Source organism: Manis pentadactyla, chromosome 1 (genome assembly GCF_030020395.1).
Source record: "Manis pentadactyla isolate mManPen7 chromosome 1, mManPen7.hap1, whole genome shotgun sequence".
Classification (NCBI taxonomy): domain Eukaryota; kingdom Metazoa; phylum Chordata; class Mammalia; order Pholidota; family Manidae; genus Manis; species Manis pentadactyla.
The window spans coordinates 31,034,572-31,057,061 of record NC_080019.1 but is presented as its reverse complement, the minus strand read 5'-3'; positions in this window follow the sequence as shown (position 1 = coordinate 31,057,061).

The following is a 22,490-nucleotide window of genomic DNA, read 5'->3' as shown; positions in this document are numbered from 1 at the left end:
TCAAGTTCATAGTAGGTGTGATGGTAGCAGAGTTGTAAAATTTGAATTGTCCTGAGGTTTTGACTTCTCATGCTGATTAAAAACACCGCCACTGCCATGTTCTCTGAAAGTACTCGTAAGAGAGGTAAGCGCTAGCATCTAAGTCCGGGTCACGGACACAGTTGAATGAATTCCGGGGAGGAGGTATTTATCCACTTTTAATGAAGGATATGTCTACCTGAGAAAAAGTCAGACTGAGTGATATTATTTCCATAAAGAGTACTGGTTTTCATACGTTTTAAAAATGTTAACATAAATTCTCGGTATGGAATGCATTCTGGAATTTTCATAGAGCAGACATTAGGTGGATTTTAAATGTCAGTTGTTTTTCCCATCTCATTTACTCACCACGAATAACTCATTATTATATACATAAATATTCACATACATAAGGAAACAACAAAGCTAAAGAGTCAGTTTATGGTCTCTGGATTTCACATTCATTTTCATAGACATGCTTCCTGAAAATGAGCCACGCTCTAAAGACATCAGGTGAGGTCTGGGAATCCCGGAAAACACGAATGTCTGAACTGTCTAGTTTTTCTAGTTATTTTTGATATCGTTATGGTCTCATCAAGTGTCTTTAAATGTATCCGGACTATCCAGACCGATTTAGCTTACATGTGGAAAAGATAAATTCAACTGTAACCTGATCTTTAGAGCAGATACCGAACAAGCGGAGGGAAGCATGCTCTAGCGGGACTCAGAGGAATGGAATTTGATGGCTTGTCTGACTTCCGAGGAGTAAGTAGAAATTGTTCCGGTCAAATTTTAGGTCCAAATAGGATATCTACACATGAAAAGGTGAACATTCTACATAAAACAAGGATGCGATGATTCATGGGAGAACACTTGGGATATCTTGTTCCCCCCTAACCGTACAAGGTAGTACTCTGTGAGTGGGTATGAGAAATAATTTCATGAATTCAGCCTTCCACTGGGCCTCACTTTTACACTCTTGAAAGCTACATGAGTAACTGCTTTCAATGTAAACGGACTAGAATTAGGGTGGCTGAAGGGATAAAGAGGTGAGACCCACCTTTATGTTGCCTATGGGAGGCTCATTTTTGACCTAAGGACACACATAAACTGAAAGTGAAGGGATGGAAAAAGATACTTTATGCAAGTTAAAGAGAGCAAAGGGCAGGACCCGCAATACTTATATTAGATAAACTGGACAGGAAACGAAGTGATGGGAACATCAAGGACACTATGGCGATATGAAGGAATCAGTCTGAGGAGATGGCAATAACAACTGGGTAAGTGACTGTGCACGCAACACAGGAGGACTTAAATGGGTAAAGAAAAATTTATGCAGAAGTATGTCCGTATTTGGCACTTACTTACAGAACTAAAGGGACCAGTAGATAGCAGGAAAATAATACTATGAGATTTTTAACACTCATTCCATCAATGGTTAGATCACCCAGAGGGAAAATAAATAAGGAAACTGTGGCATTCTATGACACAGTAGTCCAGAGAGACTTAAAAGATTTATACCAGAACATGACAGCCGAAAGCAGCAGGATACACATTCTTCTCAGGAACACTTGGAATGTTCTTCAGTAGAGATCACAAATTAGGACAGGAAAATGTCTCAATAAATTTAAGAAGACTGGAATTGTATTAAGCATCTTTTCCGAACAAAAGTGTATGAAACTAGGAATGAATGACATAAAGAAAACCACAGAAAACACAAACAGGAGAAGCTAAACCTCATAATTGTAAATAATCAGTGATTCAATGAGGAAACCAAAGGAGAAAACAAACAATGTATGGAAGCAAATAAGACAGGAACCCAATGGATCAAAGTATGTAAAATGGACCTAGAGTGATTCTAGGAGTTACGTACATAGCAATGGAGGCCTCCACCCAGAAAGAAAGACAATCCCGAACGAACAATATCCTTTCACTATGAAAGGAACTAGGAAAAGAAGTACAAACCGGTCTAGGTTCCCATTCTTGAGTCACCATAGCACGGGGAAGAAGAGCAGAGTCTGTTCAGTCAGACTGTCTCGGTGTGTTCCCATCATCTCCCTGAATTTGGGCAAAGGCAGCTGTGAGGATGTCAGTTTCTCTGTCTGTGTGATGATGGGGATACTAAAGAAGCTAGCTCAGAGATTCTGGGGAGTGCAAAGTGCTTGCCAAAGTACCTTGTGTATAGGGTTCAACAAATCTTTGGATGAAGGTTTCTACAGGCCTACCAGTGTTATATATGTAATTCAGGAAAACACACTAAAAAAGAGTACACATATTAAGTCAAAAAAGAATAACGAATCAATTTGTTTCACATGTCGTAGGGAAAAGGAGTTGCCATGGCCAGGGTGCTCGCCTGACCGCGAACTCCCTGCCCACGGCGCAAACGCCGTGCTGTCTCCTGAGAGCCAGCCTGCATTGTGACCTCAGCCCCGTTTACTGCGCATGCGCAGCTCGGGGAATTGTTGACAAGAGGGTCCCTATCGTCTGAGTTGCTGAGTAGGGACCTCGCCCGAGTGCTCTCTGCCGCTTGTGGATCTCAGAGCAGCTCCGTGCAGCTGCAGCGGATGTAATCTCAGCACTCGATCGACCTGCTGCCACCAAAGTAAAACTGGGTTGGAACAGCGGAGCCTCGCTGTTTTCCAGTCTCACCAAATCCAGTAGGAAATACGCTGGGACTCCTGTGCTACAACGTCTTCTCAAGTTCATAGTAGGTGTGATGGTAGCAGAGTTGTAAAATTTGAATTGTCCTGAGGTTTTGACTTCTCATGCTGATTAAAAACACCGCCACTGCCATGTTCTCTGAAAGTACTCGTAAGAGAGGTAAGCGCTAGCATCTAAGTCCGGGTCACGGACACAGTTGAATGAATTCCGGGGAGGAGGTATTTATCCACTTTTAATGAAGGATATGTCTACCTGAGAAAAAGTCAGACTGAGTGATATTATTTACATAAAGAGTACTGGTTTTCATACGTTTTAAAAATGTTAACATAAATTCTCGGTATGGAATGCATTCTGGAATTTTCATAGAGCAGACATTAGGTGGATTTTAAATGTCAGTTGTTTTTCCCATCTCATTTACTCACCACGAATAACTCATTATTATATACATAAATATTCACATACATAAGGAAACAACAAAGCTAAAGAGTCAGTTTATGGTCTCTGGATTTCACATTCATTTTCATAGACATGCTTCCTGAAAATGAGCCACGCTCTAAAGACATCAGGTGAGGTCTGGGAATCCCGGAAAACACGAATGTCTGAACTGTCTAGTTTTTCTAGTTATTTTTGATATCGTTATGGTCTCATCAAGTGTCTTTAAATGTATCCGGACTATCCAGACCGATTTAGCTTACATGTGGAAAAGATAAATTCAACTGTAACCTGATCTTTAGAGCAGATACCGAACAAGCGGAGGGAAGCATGCTCTAGCGGGACTCAGAGGAATGGAATTTGATGGCTTGTCTGACTTCCGAGGAGTAAGTAGAAATTGTTCCGGTCAAATTTTAGGTCCAAATAGGATATCTACACATGAAAAGGTGAACATTCTACATAAAACAAGGATGCGATGATTCATGGGAGAACACTTGGGATATCTTGTTCCCCCCTAACCGTACAAGGTAGTACTCTGTGAGTGGGTATGAGAAATAATTTCATGAATTCAGCCTTCCACTGGGCCTCACTTTTACACTCTTGAAAGCTACATGAGTAACTGCTTTCAATGTAAACGGACTAGAATTAGGGTGGCTGAAGGGATAAAGAGGTGAGACCCACCTTTATGTTGCCTATGGGAGGCTCATTTTTGACCTAAGGACACACATAAACTGAAAGTGAAGGGATGGAAAAAGATACTTTATGCAAGTTAAAGAGAGCAAAGGGCAGGACCCGCAATACTTATATTAGATAAACTGGACAGGAAACGAAGTGATGGGAACATCAAGGACACTATGGCGATATGAAGGAATCAGTCTGAGGAGATGGCAATAACAACTGGGTAAGTGACTGTGCACGCAACACAGGAGGACTTAAATGGGTAAAGAAAAATTTATGCAGAAGTATGTCCGTATTTGGCACTTACTTACAGAACTAAAGGGACCAGTAGATAGCAGGAAAATAATACTATGAGATTTTTAACACTCATTCCATCAATGGTTAGATCACCCAGAGGGAAAATAAATAAGGAAACTGTGGCATTCTATGACACAGTAGTCCAGAGAGACTTAAAAGATTTATACCAGAACATGACAGCCGAAAGCAGCAGGATACACATTCTTCTCAGGAACACTTGGAATGTTCTTCAGTAGAGATCACAAATTAGGACAGGAAAATGTCTCAATAAATTTAAGAAGACTGGAATTGTATTAAGCATCTTTTCCGAACAAAAGTGTATGAAACTAGGAATGAATGACATAAAGAAAACCACAGAAAACACAAACAGGAGAAGCTAAACCTCATAATTGTAAATAATCAGTGATTCAATGAGGAAACCAAAGGAGAAAACAAACAATGTATGGAAGCAAATAAGACAGGAACCCAATGGATCAAAGTATGTAAAATGGACCTAGAGTGATTCTAGGAGTTACGTACATAGCAATGGAGGCCTCCACCCAGAAAGAAAGACAATCCCGAACGAACAATATCCTTTCACTATGAAAGGAACTAGGAAAAGAAGTACAAACCGGTCTAGGTTCCCATTCTTGAGTCACCATAGCACGGGGAAGAAGAGCAGAGTCTGTTCAGTCAGACTGTCTCGGTGTGTTCCCATCATCTCCCTGAATTTGGGCAAAGGCAGCTGTGAGGATGTCAGTTTCTCTGTCTGTGTGATGATGGGGATACTAAAGAAGCTAGCTCAGAGATTCTGGGGAGTGCAAAGTGCTTGCCAAAGTACCTTGTGTATAGGGTTCAACAAATCTTTGGATGAAGGTTTCTACAGGCCTACCAGTGTTATATATGTAATTCAGGAAAACACACTAAAAAAGAGTACACATATTAAGTCAAAAAAGAATAACGAATCAATTTGTTTCACATGTCGTAGGGAAAAGGAGTTGCCATGGCCAGGGTGCTCGCCTGACCGCGAACTCCCTGCCCACGGCGCAAACGCCGTGCTGTCTCCTGAGAGCCAGCCTGCATTGTGACCTCAGCCCCGTTTACTGCGCATGCGCAGCTCGGGGAATTGTTGACAAGAGGGTCCCTATCGTCTGAGTTGCTGAGTAGGGACCTCGCCCGAGTGCTCTCTGCCGCTTGTGGATCTCAGAGCAGCTCCGTGCAGCTGCAGCGGATGTAATCTCAGCACTCGATCGACCTGCTGCCACCAAAGTAAAACTGGGTTGGAACAGCGGAGCCTCGCTGTTTTCCAGTCTCACCAAATCCAGTAGGAAATACGCTGGGACTCCTGTGCTACAACGTCTTCTCAAGTTCATAGTAGGTGTGATGGTAGCAGAGTTGTAAAATTTGAATTGTCCTGAGGTTTTGACTTCTCATGCTGATTAAAAACACCGCCACTGCCATGTTCTCTGAAAGTACTCGTAAGAGAGGTAAGCGCTAGCATCTAAGTCCGGGTCACGGACACAGTTGAATGAATTCCGGGGAGGAGGTATTTATCCACTTTTAATGAAGGATATGTCTACCTGAGAAAAAGTCAGACTGAGTGATATTATTTCCATAAAGAGTACTGGTTTTCATACGTTTTAAAAATGTTAACATAAATTCTCGGTATGGAATGCATTCTGGAATTTTCATAGAGCAGACATTAGGTGGATTTTAAATGTCAGTTGTTTTTCCCATCTCATTTACTCACCACGAATAACTCATTATTATATACATAAATATTCACATACATAAGGAAACAACAAAGCTAAAGAGTCAGTTTATGGTCTCTGGATTTCACATTCATTTTCATAGACATGCTTCCTGAAAATGAGCCACGCTCTAAAGACATCAGGTGAGGTCTGGGAATCCCGAAAACACGAATGTCTGAACTGTCTAGTTTTTCTAGTTATTTTTGATATCGTTATGGTCTCATCAAGTGTCTTTAAATGTATCCAGACTATCCAGACCGATTTAGCTTACATGTGGAAAAGATAAATTCAACTGTAACCTGATCTTTAGAGCAGATACCGAACAAGCGGAGGGAAGCATGCTCCTAGCGGGACTCAGAGGAATGAATTTGATGGCTTGTCTGACTTCCGAGGAGTAAGTAGAAATTGTTCCGGTCAAATTTTAGGTCAAATAGGATATCTACACATGAAAAGGTGAACATTCTACATAAAACAAGGATGCGATGATTCATGGGAGAACACTTGGGATATCTTGTTCCCCCCTAACCGTACAAGGTAGTACTCTGTGAGTGGGTATGAGAAATAATTTCATGAATTCAGCCTTCACTGGGCCTCACTTTTACACTCTTGAAAGCTACATGAGTAACTGCTTTCAATGTAAACGACTAGAATTAGGGTGGCTGAAGGGATAAAGAGGTGAGACCCACCTTTATGTTGCCTATGGGAGGGCTCATTTTTGACCTAAGGACACACATAAACTGAAAGTTGAAGGGATGGAAAAAAGATACTTTATGCAAGTTAAGAGAGCAAAGGGCAGGACCCGCAATACTTATATTAGATAAACTGGACAGGAACGAAGTGATGGGAACATCAAGGACACTATGGCGATATGAAGGAATCAGTCTGAGGAGATGGCAATAACAACTGGGTAAGTGACTGGGCACGCAACACAGGAGGACTTAAATGGGTAAAGAAAAATTTATGCAGAAGTATGTCCGTATTGGCACTTACTTACAGAACTAAAGGGACCAGTAGATAGCAGGAAAATAATACTATGAGATTTTTAACACTCATTCCATCAATGGTTAGATCACTCCCAGAGGGAAAATAAATAAGGAAACTGTGAGCATTCTATGACACAGTAGTCCAGAGAGACTTAAAAGATTTATAACAGAACATGACAGCCGAAAGCAGCAGGATACACATTCTTCTCAGGAACACTTGGAATGTTCTTCAGTAGAGATCACAAATTAGGACAGGAAAATGTCTCAATAATTTAAGAAGACTGGAATTGTATTAAGCTATCTTTTCCGAACAAAAGTGTATGAAACTAGGAATGAATGACATAAAGAAAACCACAGAAACACAAACAGGAGAAGCTAAACCTCATAATTGTAATTAATCAGTGATTCAATGAGGAAACCAAAGGAGAAAACAAACAATGTATGAAGCAAATAAGACAGGAACCCAATGGATCAAAGTATGTAAAATGGACCTAGAGTGATTCTAGGAGTTACGTACATAGCAATGGAGGCCTCCACCCAGAAAGAAAGACAATCCCGAACGAACAATATCCTTTCACTATGAAAGGAACTAGGAAAAGAAGTACAAACCGGTCTAGGTTCCCATTCTTGAGTCACCATAGCACGGGGAAGAAGAGCAGAGTCTGTTCAGTCAGACTGTCTCGGTGTGTTCCCATCATCTCCCTGAATTTGGGCAAAGGCAGCTGTGAGGATGTCAGTTTCTCTGTCTGTGTGATGATGGGGATACTAAAGAAGCTAGCTCAGAGATTCTGGGGAGTGCAAAGTGCTTGCCAAAGTACCTTGTGTATAGGGTTCAACAAATCTTTGGATGAAGGTTTCTACAGGCCTACCAGTGTTATATATGTAATTCAGGAAAACACACTAAAAAATAGTACACATATTAAGTCAAAAAAGAATAACGAATCAATTTGTTTCACATGTCGTAGGGAAAAGGAGTTGCCAAGGCCAGGGTGCTCGCCTGACCGCGAACTCCCTGCCCACGGCGCAAACGCCGTGCTGTCTCCTGAGAGCCAGCCTGCATTGTGACCTCAGCCCCGTTTACTGCGCATGCGCAGCTCGGGGAATTGTTGACAAGAGGGTCCCTATCGTCTGAGTTGCTGAGTAGGGACCTCGCCCGAGTGCTCTCTGCCGCTTGTGGATCTCAGAGCAGCTCCGTGCAGCTGCAGCGGATGTAATCTCAGCACTCGATCGACCTGCTGCCACCAAAGTAAAACTGGGTTGGAACAGCGGAGCCTCGCTGTTTTCCAGTCTCACCAAATCCAGTAGGAAATACGCTGGGACTCCTGTGCTACAACGTCTTCTCAAGTTCATAGTAGGTGTGATGGTAGCAGAGTTGTAAAATTTGAATTGTCCTGAGGTTTTGACTTCTCATGCTGATTAAAAACACCGCCACTGCCATGTTCTCTGAAAGTACTCGTAAGAGAGGTAAGCGCTTGCATCTAAGTCCGGGTCACGGACACAGTTGAATGAATTCCGGGGAGGAGGTATTTATCCACTTTTAATGAAGGATATGTCTACCTGAGAAAAAGTCAGACTGAGTGATATTATTTCCATAAGGAGTACTGGTTTTCATACGTTTTAAAAATGTTAACATAAATTCTCGGTATGGAATGCATTCTGGAATTTTCATAGAGCAGACATTAGGTGGATTTTAAATGTCAGTTGTTTTTCCCATCTCATTTACTCACCACGAATAACTCATTATTATATATATAAATATTCACATACATAAGGAAACAACAAAGCTAAAGAGTCAGTTTATGGTCTCTGGATTTCACATTCATTTTCATAGACATGCTTCCTGAAAATGAGCCACGCTCTAAAGACATCAGGTGAGGTCTGGGAATCCCGGAAAACACGAATGTCTGAACTGTCTAGTTTTTCTAGTTATTTTTGATATCGTTATGGTCTCATCAAGTGTCTTTAAATGTATCCGGACTATCCAGACCGATTTAGCTTACATGTGGAAAAGATAAATTCAACTGTAACCTGATCTTTAGAGCAGATACCGAACAAGCGGAGGGAAGCATGCTCTAGCGGGACTCAGAGGAATGGAATTTGATGGCTTGTCTGACTTCCGAGGAGTAAGTAGAAATTGTTCCGGTCAAATTTTAGGTCCAAATAGGATATCTACACATGAAAAGGTGAACATTCTACATAAAACAAGGATGCGATGATTCATGGGAGAACACTTGGGATATCTTGTTCCCCCCTAACCGTACAAGGTAGTACTCTGTGAGTGGGTATGAGAAATAATTTCATGAATTCAGCCTTCCACTGGGCCTCACTTTTACACTCTTGAAAGCTACATGAGTAACTGCTTTCAATGTAAACGGACTAGAATTAGGGTGGCTGAAGGGATAAAGAGGTGAGACCCACCTTTATGTTGCCTATGGGAGGCTCATTTTTGACCTAAGGACACACATAAACTGAAAGTGAAGGGATGGAAAAAGATACTTTATGCAAGTTAAAGAGAGCAAAGGGCAGGACCCGCAATACTTATATTAGATAAACTGGACAGGAAACGAAGTGATGGGAACATCAAGGACACTATGGCGATATGAAGGAATCAGTCTGAGGAGATGGCAATAACAACTGGGTAAGTGACTGTGCACGCAACACAGGAGGACTTAAATGGGTAAAGAAAAATTTATGCAGAAGTATGTCCGTATTTGGCACTTACTTACAGAACTAAAGGGACCAGTAGATAGCAGGAAAATAATACTATGAGATTTTTAACACTCATTCCATCAATGGTTAGATCACCCAGAGGGAAAATAAATAAGGAAACTGTGGCATTCTATGACACAGTAGTCCAGAGAGACTTAAAAGATTTATAACAGAACATGACAGCCGAAAGCAGCAGGATACACATTCTTCTCAGGAACACTTGGAATGTTCTTCAGTAGAGATCACAAATTAGGACAGGAAAATGTCTCAATAAATTTAAGAAGACTGGAATTGTATTAAGCATCTTTTCCGAACAAAAGTGTATGAAACTAGGAATGAATGACATAAAGAAAACCACAGAAAACACAAACAGGAGAAGCTAAACCTCATAATTGTAATTAATCAGTGATTCAATGAGGAAACCAAAGGAGAAAACAAACAATGTATGGAAGCAAATAAGACAGGAACCCAATGGATCAAAGTATGTAAAATGGACCTAGAGTGATTCTAGGAGTTACGTACATAGCAATGGAGGCCTCCACCCAGAAAGAAAGACAATCCCGAACGAACAATATCCTTTCACTATGAAAGGAACTAGGAAAAGAAGTACAAACCGGTCTAGGTTCCCATTCTTGAGTCACCATAGCACGGGGAAGAAGAGCAGAGTCTGTTCAGTCAGACTGTCTCGGTGTGTTCCCATCATCTCCCTGAATTTGGGCAAAGGCAGCTGTGAGGATGTCAGTTTCTCTGTCTGTGTGATGATGGGGATACTAAAGAAGCTAGCTCAGAGATTCTGGGGAGTGCAAAGTGCTTGCCAAAGTACCTTGTGTATAGGGTTCAACAAATCTTTGGATGAAGGTTTCTACAGGCCTACCAGTGTTATATATGTAATTCAGGAAAACACACTAAAAAATAGTACACATATTAAGTCAAAAAAGAATAACGAATCAATTTGTTTCACATGTCGTAGGGAAAAGGAGTTGCCAAGGCCAGGGTGCTCGCCTGACCGCGAACTCCCTGCCCACGGCGCAAACGCCGTGCTGTCTCCTGAGAGCCAGCCTGCATTGTGACCTCAGCCCCGTTTACTGCGCATGCGCAGCTCGGGGAATTGTTGACAAGAGGGTCCCTATCGTCTGAGTTGCTGAGTAGGGACCTCGCCCGAGTGCTCTCTGCCGCTTGTGGATCTCAGAGCAGCTCCGTGCAGCTGCAGCGGATGTAATCTCAGCACTCGATCGACCTGCTGCCACCAAAGTAAAACTGGGTTGGAACAGCGGAGCCTCGCTGTTTTCCAGTCTCACCAAATCCAGTAGGAAATACGCTGGGACTCCTGTGCTACAACGTCTTCTCAAGTTCATAGTAGGTGTGATGGTAGCAGAGTTGTAAAATTTGAATTGTCCTGAGGTTTTGACTTCTCATGCTGATTAAAAACACCGCCACTGCCATGTTCTCTGAAAGTACTCGTAAGAGAGGTAAGCGCTTGCATCTAAGTCCGGGTCACGGACACAGTTGAATGAATTCCGGGGAGGAGGTATTTATCCACTTTTAATGAAGGATATGTCTACCTGAGAAAAAGTCAGACTGAGTGATATTATTTCCATAAGGAGTACTGGTTTTCATACGTTTTAAAAATGTTAACATAAATTCTCGGTATGGAATGCATTCTGGAATTTTCATAGAGCAGACATTAGGTGGATTTTAAATGTCAGTTGTTTTTCCCATCTCATTTACTCACCACGAATAACTCATTATTATATATATAAATATTCACATACATAAGGAAACAACAAAGCTAAAGAGTCAGTTTATGGTCTCTGGATTTCACATTCATTTTCATAGACATGCTTCCTGAAAATGAGCCACGCTCTAAAGACATCAGGTGAGGTCTGGGAATCCCGGAAAACACGAATGTCTGAACTGTCTAGTTTTTCTAGTTATTTTTGATATCGTTATGGTCTCATCAAGTGTCTTTAAATGTATCCGGACTATCCAGACCGATTTAGCTTACATGTGGAAAAGATAAATTCAACTGTAACCTGATCTTTAGAGCAGATACCGAACAAGCGGAGGGAAGCATGCTCTAGCGGGACTCAGAGGAATGGAATTTGATGGCTTGTCTGACTTCCGAGGAGTAAGTAGAAATTGTTCCGGTCAAATTTTAGGTCCAAATAGGATATCTACACATGAAAAGGTGAACATTCTACATAAAACAAGGATGCGATGATTCATGGGAGAACACTTGGGATATCTTGTTCCCCCCTAACCGTACAAGGTAGTACTCTGTGAGTGGGTATGAGAAATAATTTCATGAATTCAGCCTTCCACTGGGCCTCACTTTTACACTCTTGAAAGCTACATGAGTAACTGCTTTCAATGTAAACGGACTAGAATTAGGGTGGCTGAAGGGATAAAGAGGTGAGACCCACCTTTATGTTGCCTATGGGAGGCTCATTTTTGACCTAAGGACACACATAAACTGAAAGTGAAGGGATGGAAAAAGATACTTTATGCAAGTTAAAGAGAGCAAAGGGCAGGACCCGCAATACTTATATTAGATAAACTGGACAGGAAACGAAGTGATGGGAACATCAAGGACACTATGGCGATATGAAGGAATCAGTCTGAGGAGATGGCAATAACAACTGGGTAAGTGACTGTGCACGCAACACAGGAGGACTTAAATGGGTAAAGAAAAATTTATGCAGAAGTATGTCCGTATTTGGCACTTACTTACAGAACTAAAGGGACCAGTAGATAGCAGGAAAATAATACTATGAGATTTTTAACACTCATTCCATCAATGGTTAGATCACCCAGAGGGAAAATAAATAAGGAAACTGTGGCATTCTATGACACAGTAGTCCAGAGAGACTTAAAAGATTTATAACAGAACATGACAGCCGAAAGCAGCAGGATACACATTCTTCTCAGGAACACTTGGAATGTTCTTCAGTAGAGATCACAAATTAGGACAGGAAAATGTCTCAATAAATTTAAGAAGACTGGAATTGTATTAAGCATCTTTTCCGAACAAAAGTGTATGAAACTAGGAATGAATGACATAAAGAAAACCACAGAAAACACAAACAGGAGAAGCTAAACCTCATAATTGTAATTAATCAGTGATTCAATGAGGAAACCAAAGGAGAAAACAAACAATGTATGGAAGCAAATAAGACAGGAACCCAATGGATCAAAGTATGTAAAATGGACCTAGAGTGATTCTAGGAGTTACGTACATAGCAATGGAGGCCTCCACCCAGAAAGAAAGACAATCCCGAACGAACAATATCCTTTCACTATGAAAGGAACTAGGAAAAGAAGTACAAACCGGTCTAGGTTCCCATTCTTGAGTCACCATAGCACGGGGAAGAAGAGCAGAGTCTGTTCAGTCAGACTGTCTCGGTGTGTTCCCATCATCTCCCTGAATTTGGGCAAAGGCAGCTGTGAGGATGTCAGTTTCTCTGTCTGTGTGATGATGGGGATACTAAAGAAGCTAGCTCAGAGATTCTGGGGAGTGCAAAGTGCTTGCCAAAGTACCTTGTGTATAGGGTTCAACAAATCTTTGGATGAAGGTTTCTACAGGCCTACCAGTGTTATATATGTAATTCAGGAAAACACACTAAAAAATAGTACACATATTAAGTCAAAAAAGAATAACGAATCAATTTGTTTCACATGTCGTAGGGAAAAGGAGTTGCCAAGGCCAGGGTGCTCGCCTGACCGCGAACTCCCTGCCCACGGCGCAAACGCCGTGCTGTCTCCTGAGAGCCAGCCTGCATTGTGACCTCAGCCCCGTTTACTGCGCATGCGCAGCTCGGGGAATTGTTGACAAGAGGGTCCCTATCGTCTGAGTTGCTGAGTAGGGACCTCGCCCGAGTGCTCTCTGCCGCTTGTGGATCTCAGAGCAGCTCCGTGCAGCTGCAGCGGATGTAATCTCAGCACTCGATCGACCTGCTGCCACCAAAGTAAAACTGGGTTGGAACAGCGGAGCCTCGCTGTTTTCCAGTCTCACCAAATCCAGTAGGAAATACGCTGGGACTCCTGTGCTACAACGTCTTCTCAAGTTCATAGTAGGTGTGATGGTAGCAGAGTTGTAAAATTTGAATTGTCCTGAGGTTTTGACTTCTCATGCTGATTAAAAACACCGCCACTGCCATGTTCTCTGAAAGTACTCGTAAGAGAGGTAAGCGCTTGCATCTAAGTCCGGGTCACGGACACAGTTGAATGAATTCCGGGGAGGAGGTATTTATCCACTTTTAATGAAGGATATGTCTACCTGAGAAAAAGTCAGACTGAGTGATATTATTTCCATAAGGAGTACTGGTTTTCATACGTTTTAAAAATGTTAACATAAATTCTCGGTATGGAATGCATTCTGGAATTTTCATAGAGCAGACATTAGGTGGATTTTAAATGTCAGTTGTTTTTCCCATCTCATTTACTCACCACGAATAACTCATTATTATATATATAAATATTCACATACATAAGGAAACAACAAAGCTAAAGAGTCAGTTTATGGTCTCTGGATTTCACATTCATTTTCATAGACATGCTTCCTGAAAATGAGCCACGCTCTAAAGACATCAGGTGAGGTCTGGGAATCCCGGAAAACACGAATGTCTGAACTGTCTAGTTTTTCTAGTTATTTTTGATATCGTTATGGTCTCATCAAGTGTCTTTAAATGTATCCGGACTATCCAGACCGATTTAGCTTACATGTGGAAAAGATAAATTCAACTGTAACCTGATCTTTAGAGCAGATACCGAACAAGCGGAGGGAAGCATGCTCTAGCGGGACTCAGAGGAATGGAATTTGATGGCTTGTCTGACTTCCGAGGAGTAAGTAGAAATTGTTCCGGTCAAATTTTAGGTCCAAATAGGATATCTACACATGAAAAGGTGAACATTCTACATAAAACAAGGATGCGATGATTCATGGGAGAACACTTGGGATATCTTGTTCCCCCCTAACCGTACAAGGTAGTACTCTGTGAGTGGGTATGAGAAATAATTTCATGAATTCAGCCTTCCACTGGGCCTCACTTTTACACTCTTGAAAGCTACATGAGTAACTGCTTTCAATGTAAACGGACTAGAATTAGGGTGGCTGAAGGGATAAAGAGGTGAGACCCACCTTTATGTTGCCTATGGGAGGCTCATTTTTGACCTAAGGACACACATAAACTGAAAGTGAAGGGATGGAAAAAGATACTTTATGCAAGTTAAAGAGAGCAAAGGGCAGGACCCGCAATACTTATATTAGATAAACTGGACAGGAAACGAAGTGATGGGAACATCAAGGACACTATGGCGATATGAAGGAATCAGTCTGAGGAGATGGCAATAACAACTGGGTAAGTGACTGTGCACGCAACACAGGAGGACTTAAATGGGTAAAGAAAAATTTATGCAGAAGTATGTCCGTATTTGGCACTTACTTACAGAACTAAAGGGACCAGTAGATAGCAGGAAAATAATACTATGAGATTTTTAACACTCATTCCATCAATGGTTAGATCACCCAGAGGGAAAATAAATAAGGAAACTGTGGCATTCTATGACACAGTAGTCCAGAGAGACTTAAAAGATTTATAACAGAACATGACAGCCGAAAGCAGCAGGATACACATTCTTCTCAGGAACACTTGGAATGTTCTTCAGTAGAGATCACAAATTAGGACAGGAAAATGTCTCAATAAATTTAAGAAGACTGGAATTGTATTAAGCATCTTTTCCGAACAAAAGTGTATGAAACTAGGAATGAATGACATAAAGAAAACCACAGAAAACACAAACAGGAGAAGCTAAACCTCATAATTGTAATTAATCAGTGATTCAATGAGGAAACCAAAGGAGAAAACAAACAATGTATGGAAGCAAATAAGACAGGAACCCAATGGATCAAAGTATGTAAAATGGACCTAGAGTGATTCTAGGAGTTACGTACATAGCAATGGAGGCCTCCACCCAGAAAGAAAGACAATCCCGAACGAACAATATCCTTTCACTATGAAAGGAACTAGGAAAAGAAGTACAAACCGGTCTAGGTTCCCATTCTTGAGTCACCATAGCACGGGGAAGAAGAGCAGAGTCTGTTCAGTCAGACTGTCTCGGTGTGTTCCCATCATCTCCCTGAATTTGGGCAAAGGCAGCTGTGAGGATGTCAGTTTCTCTGTCTGTGTGATGATGGGGATACTAAAGAAGCTAGCTCAGAGATTCTGGGGAGTGCAAAGTGCTTGCCAAAGTACCTTGTGTATAGGGTTCAACAAATCTTTGGATGAAGGTTTCTACAGGCCTACCAGTGTTATATATGTAATTCAGGAAAACACACTAAAAAATAGTACACATATTAAGTCAAAAAAGAATAACGAATCAATTTGTTTCACATGTCGTAGGGAAAAGGAGTTGCCAAGGCCAGGGTGCTCGCCTGACCGCGAACTCCCTGCCCACGGCGCAAACGCCGTGCTGTCTCCTGAGAGCCAGCCTGCATTGTGACCTCAGCCCCGTTTACTGCGCATGCGCAGCTCGGGGAATTGTTGACAAGAGGGTCCCTATCGTCTGAGTTGCTGAGTAGGGACCTCGCCCGAGTGCTCTCTGCCGCTTGTGGATCTCAGAGCAGCTCCGTGCAGCTGCAGCGGATGTAATCTCAGCACTCGATCGACCTGCTGCCACCAAAGTAAAACTGGGTTGGAACAGCGGAGCCTCGCTGTTTTCCAGTCTCACCAAATCCAGTAGGAAATACGCTGGGACTCCTGTGCTACAACGTCTTCTCAAGTTCATAGTAGGTGTGATGGTAGCAGAGTTGTAAAATTTGAATTGTCCTGAGGTTTTGACTTCTCATGCTGATTAAAAACACCGCCACTGCCATGTTCTCTGAAAGTACTCGTAAGAGAGGTAAGCGCTTGCATCTAAGTCCGGGTCACGGACACAGTTGAATGAATTCCGGGGAGGAGGTATTTATCCACTTTTAATGAAGGATATGTCTACCTGAGAAAAAGTCAGACTGAGTGATATTATTTCCATAAGGAGTACTGGTTTTCATACGTTTTAAAAATGTTAACATAAATTCTCGGTATGGAATGCATTCTGGAATTTTCATAGAGCAGACATTAGGTGGATTTTAAATGTCAGTTGTTTTTCCCATCTCATTTACTCACCACGAATAACTCATTATTATATATATAAATATTCACATACATAAGGAAACAACAAAGCTAAAGAGTCAGTTTATGGTCTCTGGATTTCACATTCATTTTCATAGACATGCTTCCTGAAAATGAGCCACGCTCTAAAGACATCAGGTGAGGTCTGGGAATCCCGGAAAACACGAATGTCTGAACTGTCTAGTTTTTCTAGTTATTTTTGATATCGTTATGGTCTCATCAAGTGTCTTTAAATGTATCCGGACTATCCAGACCGATTTAGCTTACATGTGGAAAAGATAAATTCAACTGTAACCTGATCTTTAGAGCAGATACCGAACAAGCGGAGGGAAGCATGCTCTAGCGGGACTCAGAGGAATGGAATTTGATGGCTTGTCTGACTTCCGAGGAGTAAGTAGAAATTGTTCCGGTCAAATTTTAGGTCCAAATAGGATATCTACACATGAAAAGGTGAACATTCTACATAAAACAAGGATGCGATGATTCATGGGAGAACACTTGGGATATCTTGTTCCCCCCTAACCGTACAAGGTAGTACTCTGTGAGTGGGTATGAGAAATAATTTCATGAATTCAGCCTTCCACTGGGCCTCACTTTTACACTCTTGAAAGCTACATGAGTAACTGCTTTCAATGTAAACGGACTAGAATTAGGGTGGCTGAAGGGATAAAGAGGTGAGACCCACCTTTATGTTGCCTATGGGAGGCTCATTTTTGACCTAAGGACACACATAAACTGAAAGTGAAGGGATGGAAAAAGATACTTTATGCAAGTTAAAGAGAGCAAAGGGCAGGACCCGCAATACTTATATTAGATAAACTGGACAGGAAACGAAGTGATGGGAACATCAAGGACACTATGGCGATATGAAGGAATCAGTCTGAGGAGATGGCAATAACAACTGGGTAAGTGACTGTGCACGCAACACAGGAGGACTTAAATGGGTAAAGAAAAATTTATGCAGAAGTATGTCCGTATTTGGCACTTACTTACAGAACTAAAGGGACCAGTAGATAGCAGGAAAATAATACTATGAGATTTTTAACACTCATTCCATCAATGGTTAGATCACCCAGAGGGAAAATAAATAAGGAAACTGTGGCATTCTATGACACAGTAGTCCAGAGAGACTTAAAAGATTTATAACAGAACATGACAGCCGAAAGCAGCAGGATACACATTCTTCTCAGGAACACTTGGAATGTTCTTCAGTAGAGATCACAAATTAGGACAGGAAAATGTCTCAATAAATTTAAGAAGACTGGAATTGTATTAAGCATCTTTTCCGAACAAAAGTGTATGAAACTAGGAATGAATGACATAAAGAAAACCACAGAAAACACAAACAGGAGAAGCTAAACCTCATAATTGTAATTAATCAGTGATTCAATGAGGAAACCAAAGGAGAAAACAAACAATGTATGGAAGCAAATAAGACAGGAACCCAATGGATCAAAGTATGTAAAATGGACCTAGAGTGATTCTAGGAGTTACGTACATAGCAATGGAGGCCTCCACCCAGAAAGAAAGACAATCCCGAACGAACAATATCCTTTCACTATGAAAGGAACTAGGAAAAGAAGTACAAACCGGTCTAGGTTCCCATTCTTGAGTCACCATAGCACGGGGAAGAAGAGCAGAGTCTGTTCAGTCAGACTGTCTCGGTGTGTTCCCATCATCTCCCTGAATTTGGGCAAAGGCAGCTGTGAGGATGTCAGTTTCTCTGTCTGTGTGATGATGGGGATACTAAAGAAGCTAGCTCAGAGATTCTGGGGAGTGCAAAGTGCTTGCCAAAGTACCTTGTGTATAGGGTTCAACAAATCTTTGGATGAAGGTTTCTACAGGCCTACCAGTGTTATATATGTAATTCAGGAAAACACACTAAAAAATAGTACACATATTAAGTCAAAAAAGAATAACGAATCAATTTGTTTCACATGTCGTAGGGAAAAGGAGTTGCCAAGGCCAGGGTGCTCGCCTGACCGCGAACTCCCTGCCCACGGCGCAAACGCCGTGCTGTCTCCTGAGAGCCAGCCTGCATTGTGACCTCAGCCCCGTTTACTGCGCATGCGCAGCTCGGGGAATTGTTGACAAGAGGGTCCCTATCGTCTGAGTTGCTGAGTAGGGACCTCGCCCGAGTGCTCTCTGCCGCTTGTGGATCTCAGAGCAGCTCCGTGCAGCTGCAGCGGATGTAATCTCAGCACTCGATCGACCTGCTGCCACCAAAGTAAAACTGGGTTGGAACAGCGGAGCCTCGCTGTTTTCCAGTCTCACCAAATCCAGTAGGAAATACGCTGGGACTCCTGTGCTACAACGTCTTCTCAAGTTCATAGTAGGTGTGATGGTAGCAGAGTTGTAAAATTTGAATTGTCCTGAGGTTTTGACTTCTCATGCTGATTAAAAACACCGCCACTGCCATGTTCTCTGAAAGTACTCGTAAGAGAGGTAAGCGCTTGCATCTAAGTCCGGGTCACGGACACAGTTGAATGAATTCCGGGGAGGAGGTATTTATCCACTTTTAATGAAGGATATGTCTACCTGAGAAAAAGTCAGACTGAGTGATATTATTTCCATAAGGAGTACTGGTTTTCATACGTTTTAAAAATGTTAACATAAATTCTCGGTATGGAATGCATTCTGGAATTTTCATAGAGCAGACATTAGGTGGATTTTAAATGTCAGTTGTTTTTCCCATCTCATTTACTCACCACGAATAACTCATTATTATATATATAAATATTCACATACATAAGGAAACAACAAAGCTAAAGAGTCAGTTTATGGTCTCTGGATTTCACATTCATTTTCATAGACATGCTTCCTGAAAATGAGCCACGCTCTAAAGACATCAGGTGAGGTCTGGGAATCCCGGAAAACACGAATGTCTGAACTGTCTATTTTTTCTTGTTATTTTTGATATCGTTATGGTCTCATCAAGTGTCTTTAAATGTATCCGGACTATCCAGACCGATTTAGCTTACATGTGGAAAAGATAAATTCAACTGTAACCTGATCTTTAGAGCAGATACCGAACAAGCGGAGGGAAGCATGCTCTAGCGGGACTCAGAGGAATGGAATTTGATGGCTTGTCTGACTTCCGAGGAGTAAGTAGAAATTGTTCCGGTCAAATTTTAGGTCCAAATAGGATATCTACACATGAAAAGGTGAACATTCTACATAAAACAAGGATGCGATGATTCATGGGAGAACACTTGGGATATCTTGTTCCCCCCTAACCGTACAAGGTAGTACTCTGTGAGTGGGTATGAGAAATAATTTCATGAATTCAGCCTTCCACTGGGCCTCACTTTTACACTCTTGAAAGCTACATGAGTAACTGCTTTCAATGTAAACGGACTAGAATTAGGGTGGCTGAAGGGATAAAGAGGTGAGACCCACCTTTATGTTGCCTATGGGAGGCTCATTTTTGACCTAAGGACACACATAAACTGAAAGTGAAGGGATGGAAAAAGATACTTTATGCAAGTTAAAGAGAGCAAAGGGCAGGACCCGCAATACTTATATTAGATAAACTGGACAGGAAACGAAGTGATGGGAACATCAAGGACACTATGGCGATATGAAGGAATCAGTCTGAGGAGATGGCAATAACAACTGGGTAAGTGACTGGGCACGCAACACAGGAGGACTTAAATGGGTAAAGAAAAATTTATGCAGAAGTATGTCCGTATTTGGCACTTACTTACAGAACTAAAGGGACCAGTAGATAGCAGGAAAATAATACTATGAGATTTTTAACACTCATTCCATCAATGGTTAGATCACCCAGAGGGAAAATAAATAAGGAAACTGTGGCATTCTATGACACAGTAGTCCAGAGAGACTTAAAAGATTTATACCAGAACATGACAGCCGAAAGCAGCAGGATACACATTCTTCTCAGGAACACTTGGAATGTTCTTCAGTAGAGATCACAAATTAGGACAGGAAAATGTCTCAATAAATTTAAGAAGACTGGAATTATATTAAGCATCTTTTCCGACCAAAAGTGTATGAAACTAGGAATGAATGACATAAAGAAAACCAGAGAAAACACAAACAGGAGAAGCTAAACCTCATAATTGTAAATAATCAGTGATTCAATGAGGAAACCAAAGGAGAAAACAAACAATGTATGGAAGCAAATAAGACAGGAACCCAATGGATCAAAGTATGTAAAATGGACCTAGAGTGATTCTAGGAGTTACGTACATAGCAATGGAGGCCTCCACCCAGAAAGAAAGACAATCCCGAACGAACAATATCCTTTCACTATGAAAGGAACTAGGAAAAGAAGTACAAACCGGTCTAGGTTCCCATTCTTGAGTCACCATAGCACGGGGAAGAAGAGCAGAGTCTGTTCAGTCAGACTGTCTCGGTGTGTTCCCATCATCTCCCTGAATTTGGGCAAAGGCAGCTGTGAGGATGTCAGTTTCTCTGTCTGTGTGATGATGGGGATACTAAAGAAGCTAGCTCAGAGATTCTGGGGAGTGCAAAGTGCTTGCCAAAGTACCTTGTGTATAGGGTTCAACAAATCTTTGGATGAAGGTTTCTACAGGTCTACCAGTGTTATATATGTAATTCAGGAAAACACACTAAAAAATAGTACACATATTAAGTCAAAAAAGAATAACGAATCAATTTGTTTCACATGTCGTAGGGAAAAGGAGTTGCCAAGGCCAGGGTGCTCGCCTGACCGCGAACTCCCTGCCCACGGCGCAAACGCCGTGCTGTCTCCTGAGAGCCAGCCTGCATTGTGACCTCAGCCCCGTTTACTGCGCATGCGCAGCTCGGGGAATTGTTGACAAGAGGGTCCCTATCGTCTGAGTTGCTGAGTAGGGACCTCGCCCGAGTGCTCTCTGCCGCTTGTGGATCTCAGAGCAGCTCCGTGCAGCTGCAGCGGATGTAATCTCAGCACTCGATCGACCTGCTGCCACCAAAGTAAAACTGGGTTGGAACAGCGGAGCCTCGCTGTTTTCCAGTCTCACCAAATCCAGTAGGAAATACGCTGGGACTCCTGTGCTACAACGTCTTCTCAAGTTCATAGTAGGTGTGATGGTAGCAGAGTTGTAAAATTTGAATTGTCCTGAGGTTTTGACTTCTCATGCTGATTAAAAACACCGCCACTGCCATGTTCTCTGAAAGTACTCGTAAGAGAGGTAAGCGCTTGCATCTAAGTCCGGGTCACGGACACAGTTGAATGAATTCCGGGGAGGAGGTATTTATCCACTTTTAATGAAGGATATGTCTACCTGAGAAAAAGTCAGACTGAGTGATATTATTTCCATAAGGAGTACTGGTTTTCATACGTTTTAAAAATGTTAACATAAATTCTCGGTATGGAATGCATTCTGGAATTTTCATAGAGCAGACATTAGGTGGATTTTAAATGTCAGTTGTTTTTCCCATCTCATTTACTCACCACGAATAACTCATTATTATATATATAAATATTCACATACATAAGGAAACAACAAAGCTAAAGAGTCAGTTTATGGTCTCTGGATTTCACATTCATTTTCATAGACATGCTTCCTGAAAATGAGCCACGCTCTAAAGACATCAGGTGAGGTCTGGGAATCCCGGAAAACACGAATGTCTGAACTGTCTAGTTTTTCTAGTTATTTTTGATATCGTTATGGTCTCATCAAGTGTCTTTAAATGTATCCGGACTATCCAGACCGATTTAGCTTACATGTGGAAAAGATAAATTCAACTGTAACCTGATCTTTAGAGCAGATACCGAACAAGCGGAGGGAAGCATGCTCTAGCGGGACTCAGAGGAATGGAATTTGATGGCTTGTCTGACTTCCGAG